We start from the raw sequence: 6000 nt of genomic DNA, 5'->3' as shown, positions 1-6000 counted from the left end.
AAATATAACAAAATTAATAAATAAAAATCAAATCTTCAATAAAAATCAGAATATAAAAGGAAAGAAAAAATAAAACCTCAAAACCATGGGTCTAAAATTCAGGACCATGATATAGAGAACATCAGCAATAGAACAGAAAGTATTAACAAATGATGTTACAAGGACAAAGTGGGGGACTAGACATTTTATCCACACTAGGCTGATTGCTAAATGACCAACAGGAAGGTAACAAGGTACAAGTGAACCCCATTAACAAGTGAAAGCAAGACAGGAAGCAGAATTGAAACAAGACACAAAAGGAAATTAACCTTGAAAATAAAACAGGAAATAATCCTGTGAGACGTGATTACTAAGTCTGAACAAGATGTATGAGACGAGGATACAAAATGTCCAAGACAGAAATACCGTTTGAGACTGGAAAGATGCCAGTCTTACTAGGATGAACATAGTGTATAATCATTATAGTACTCTCCTCCTTAATGGGTGACCAATTGGAACGAAACTTTGTACAAACATTAAAAGAACTGGGATTTATGATAAAATGTTTCAAAAACATAAAGGCTACTAATCACAGTATGTGTGATATACAGTGATTAAATATACAGCTATTAGCAAGGTTTATGTTTTTGAAAAATTTTACTATAAATCTCAATTCTTTTGATTTTCCTGTATATTATGTCCATGTCGATGTGTTTTCCGAGGGAAATGTCATCTCTACAATATCGGTTCTAGTGCAAAATAACATCCTGACAAATAACATACCCATTGTCTTTTCATGTTGTGGCAGAAGAGAAGTAGTACATTTGGCATAGAGTCAGTATCAGCAGCTGGTGAAAACATTCATAGTTCCACATTATAGGCATAGTTAATGAGTGAAATATGTTTCTAGTTTCCACTCCTTAGACAGTACAGATTTTTACAGCAAATGTGCCCACCCATGGCTGTCAAGCAACAGCTTCTGCTGGGGTACAGCAACACTCCTCGTACAAACCACCTGTTACAGTGACTATAACTTAGGAAGGAAAGTGTCATCTTCTAATTGGAAGGTTGGTGGTTCGATCACCAGCTTCTCTGGCCATAGTGTCCTGAGGCAAGATGCTGAACTCCAAATTGTTCCCAGTGCATCCAGTGTACATGACGGCTAGAAAGGGCTTAAAGGTGTAGAATAAAGAGCCGTGTGACTGGATGAACGAGGCTCATAGTAAAAAATAAAATTAAACAAAAATGCTGTTTTAATTAATTAATGCTTTATAAAAACACTTCATCTACTTTGAATTACATAAGAAGTGATCAGCTGATTATATGAATGCAGCTCATGTGTAAGTGCAACAAGGAAGATCTGTAATCGCTCATCGGTCTATTCTTTACATCACTTTCTGTTTCCCACGCTGTCACACTCAGTGCCAACATCATTACTCCGACCCAATCATTTTCTTGCATACCTTCTTCGAGCCAATCAGCCCCCACTCTGCTCCTCTTTTGTTCTTCCTTTCAGAGTCAGACATTCGTGCAACCTCCCTATCTCCGCCTCACCTTGATCTCTCAGAGCCCCATGCGAGCCTCCATCTTCATCTTCACCAGCGCTTAGACTCCAGGATGGGTGGGAGGGAGTAGGTGGCCCTGTCCTAATTCCTACCATTGCTGGGACTCTTTTCTGCTGTAATGGTTCATCATAGCAGTCTAATCACCAAATAGCTTATTAATCGAATTCTGCAGCAATTAATCATGTTCAATTCTTCCAAATGATCTCTTCTTATTGAAATAAATGCTCCAGCTAATTGAAATCTTGGAAAAACATTTTTTCCTTTGTTGTTTGCCTGAGTGTTTTCTGGTGTCATTATTGTCTATGCATTACCTCATCAATGGGAAAAAAATACATTTGTACACACACACACACAACCCTAAGTACACAGACAAGAGATAGGCTATCATTTAAGCTTATATGGCATCGGTAAGCAACATCAGGAGTCGATCGACAGAGCAGCACCCCCTGTTGTTTGTGTCACAGTGACAGGAGGAGAGGAGAGCGGAAGAGAGGAGAGGAGAGGAGACAGATGTGATACAGTATGACTCAGGGCTATGAAGTCAGAGTGGGTTTATGCAGAGATTAAAGGATTGAAGAACAAGGGAGAGAAAGTGTAGGCAGGCAGACAGAGAGTCCATAAGAGTCCAAAAGCCTCCTGGAGAGACTGCAGAGAGTAACACAGAACAGTTACTCATCAAAATAAACTGCAGATGCAATAGTACCTCTGTGAAGTGGTCTGATCAATACATTCAGCGCTGTTTATTTTCTCTGTGAGGGGATATAAAGTGCAGATCAGATCATTCGTGTGAGGTGGTTGCCACATGTCAAACTGTCCTGTAAGCAGACAGTGTCAGGTGGCATCTCCACCAAAGCTACTGACCACCACTAACACAGAGTTTTTGTCAAAGTGTCCTTGAGCAAGACACTGGAACCTTCCCATTCATAGAAAGTGAACAGCCATTGAAATGATATAAAATAGCAAAATTTGTTCCTAAAAATGTATTTTTAGAAAAACACAAATGCTGTGTCATCTGAACTAAAGAGTAGATGGAAAACCCAGCATGATGGAGCAAAAATCAAAAGAAACAACAAAGAAGACCCAGCACTGTTAAGCAGCTTGAATCCTATATTAGACAAGAATAGGACAAAAGTCCAGCAGCTGGTCTGCTCAGCTGCCAGATGTTTATGGACACAGTGGTAAACATTGCTCTGTCCTAACTTTCTTGAGAAGTATTGCTTCCATCAAATTCAAAATTACCTTGTTTTGTCTTAAAATTGTACATTTTGTCACTTTTAACATTTGATATGTTTACTGTGTTCTGTTGTGATTAAAATATGGATTTATTAGATTTGCAAATTGTTGCATTCTTTTTAATTTATATTTTAAACAGCTTGCATAAATACTTACTCATAGTGTTGAATGCACTGAAAATTTTCACTCTGTCAAAAGTCCTTTTATGTCATTACTTCGGTTTAATGACCTTAAACATATATTATACATTTTTGGTTCTCTCACAGTGCTCTTATAGTTTTGTTGTTGTTGTTGTTGTTTTTTTGTGTGACAGGAAGTTGTTTTCAGTAAAAACAAATAAGCCCCACACCTGACTACCTGACTCACAAGAAACAGACAAATAAGCAGGTTTCTGGTGTGTAGAGAGGTACGCTACTTTGATAAAAGTATTCGCTCGTCTGCCTTCACATATGAACTTGAGTGACATCCTACTCTTAATTCACTGGGTTTAATACTGTATGATGTCAGTCCACCCATTGCAGCTATAACAACTTTAACTGTTCTGAGAAGGATTTCCAAGAAGGTTTAGGAGTGTTTATGGGAATTTCTGATCATTCTTCCGGAAGTGCATTTGTGATGTTAGACAGTGATGTTAGCACAGAAAGTCTGACTTGCAGTCTCTGCTCCATTTCATCCCCAAATTATTCTGTCTGGTTGAGGTCAGGACTCTGTGCAGGCCACTCAGGTTTTTCCACACCAAACTAATCCATGTCTTTATGAACCGTGCTTTGTGCACTGGTACACTGTCATGTTGGAACAGGAAGGGGCCATCCCCAAACAGTTTGCACAAAGTTGGGAGCATGAAATTGTCCAAAATGTCTTGATATGCTAAAGTGATAAGAGTTTCTTTCACTGGGACTAAGGGGCCGAGCTCAAACAATCCCACACCATAATCGCCCCTCCACCAATCTTTACACTTGGCACAATGCAGTCACACAAGCACTGTTGTCCTGGCAACTGCCAAACCCAGACTTGACCATCAGATTGTCTGACGAGAAGTGTGATTTGTCACTCAAGAGAGCAAGTCTCCACTGCTCTGCAGTCCATTTGTGTTGTGCTTTACACCACTGTGCCAAACGCTTTGCATTGCACTTGGTGATGCAGCTACTTGACCATAGAAACCCATTCATTGAAGCTCTCTATGCACTGTTCTTCAGATAATCTGAAGGTCACATTAAGTTTGGAGGTCTGACACGATTGACTGCAGAAAGGAGGCAACCTTTGTGCACTATGCCCCTCAGATTTTAAGTTGCCTACCACTTCGTGGCTGAGTTGCTGTCGTTCCCACTTATAATACCGCTAATAGTTGACAGTGAAATATTTAGTAATGAGGAAATATCATGACTGGACTTGTTGCACAGGTTGCATCCTAACATGGTACCACTGTGGAATTTACTGAGCTCCTGAGAGAGACCTGTTCTTTTACAAATGCTTGTAGAAGCAGTCTATGCAGGCCACATGGCTGCACATGACAGGCCTCAGTTTTCCCCCCGACCTGAATCAGCTGTGACACTTTCATAGCAGATGATGAAACTGAGAGTGCTTGAAAAATAATTAGCAAGTGAGCAGAAAAGCTTAAACATACATCCTGTTTCCTCAGATATTAATAGGACAAAAGGCACCTAATATCAATAATCACTGTGACTTGTACAGGGATACAGTCTGTGTTCATGTGCAGTATTTTTAAACTGAACATGAATGCTTTGTTTCATAATATGATCTGGCTGGCTTGATTGGGGTCATGAGATCTCATGTCTCGCTCTTTGTCTCTCTCTCTCACACACACATGCTCACACACGCAGATGTACAGTATAGACACACTCATGCATTCCTTTCTGGTTCTGGTGGTCGTGTTAATTAGAGCTGTGGATAAAATAAGGCAGATGTGCTCCACCTCATTCTTGGGGTCAATTAGCTGTGACAGCAGAAGGCTGCAAAGTCCTAAGACCCAATTAATGAGAGGATTTACTTTCTATCACACAGGCTGGATATAATTACACTGAAACATTTAGTGTTATGGGTGAGTTTTGGTTGGCAGATGCTATGACTACCTCTTAGTAGTGACCGCTGTTAATTATGTGATTATTTCTGTGGAACTTTTTTCACTATTTATGACATCAAATATTACTTAAAGTAGCTTAGATATTTTTGTTTGTTTGTTTGCTTCCAAAATACTCAACAAATATTTAAGAGCGTAGTCTCAGTAAGGTTTGGACGCTGTAAGTTTTCAGTGAAAACAAAATGAAGTTCTTCTGGAGTTTTAAGGAGAAATGTGTTCTCATTTCTGCTTGACATATGAACACAGCTGCTCAGATGCTTCTCATCCTTGTTCCACAACGAAGCCAATATTTTCAGTTAGCAGCAAATCTGGACTGCACGAGCTCCAGTTTAGCACCTCTTTTGATGCTGCTGTTATATGTGCAGAATATAATGTAATATGTTTAAAATAAACAAGTCCTTCCCTGAGAATGACATCTTCTTGAAGGCATCATGTGTGTCTTCAAAGCTTTGTATAGTACCGAGAAAAAGTATTTCCCATTTGCTTAGTATCACAAACTGGGCTGCCAATTAAAAATAAGTGGTTTTTTTTAATGAAAGATGCTAGGTGTTGCCAGTGTCACTGATTGAAAGCACACCACACCAGCCTTCCAGTGACCTGACACACAAACAGGCAAAAAGAAAGACAAGGTGGAGTGGGCCGCCACACTTAGTTTTTTGTATATTTGTCAAACTTGAATGTTTCAGATCAACAAATTTTAATATTAGACAGAACTAACCTGAGCAAATCTAAATGGAAAGAAATGAAAAGCAGTTTTCAAATGATGATTTTGTTTATTAATGGACAAAAGTTATCCAAACCTTCCTCGGTCTATGAGGAAAAGTATTTGCCCCTAAAAATAATATCTTGTTGTGCCACCTTTAACTCCAAAAACTGAAATTGTCATCACATCACTGCGGAGGAATTTTGGCCAGCTCTTCTTTGCAGAATTGTTTTGATTCAGCCACACTGGAGGGTTTTCAAGCATGAACAGCCTGTTTAAGGTCATGCCAAAGGATCTCAGTCTGATTTCAGGCAAGACTTTTAGTAGGCCACTCCAAACCCTTCATTTGGGTTTTTTTGTTTGTTTGTTTGTATGTTGTTTTAGGCATTCAGAGATAGACTTGTTTGTGTGTTTCAGATCAT

This window comes from Oreochromis niloticus, linkage group LG18 (assembly GCF_001858045.2).
Source record: "Oreochromis niloticus isolate F11D_XX linkage group LG18, O_niloticus_UMD_NMBU, whole genome shotgun sequence".
In the NCBI taxonomy this organism is placed as follows: Eukaryota; Metazoa; Chordata; class Actinopteri; order Cichliformes; family Cichlidae; genus Oreochromis; species Oreochromis niloticus.
This window is presented reverse-complemented; position numbering follows the sequence as displayed.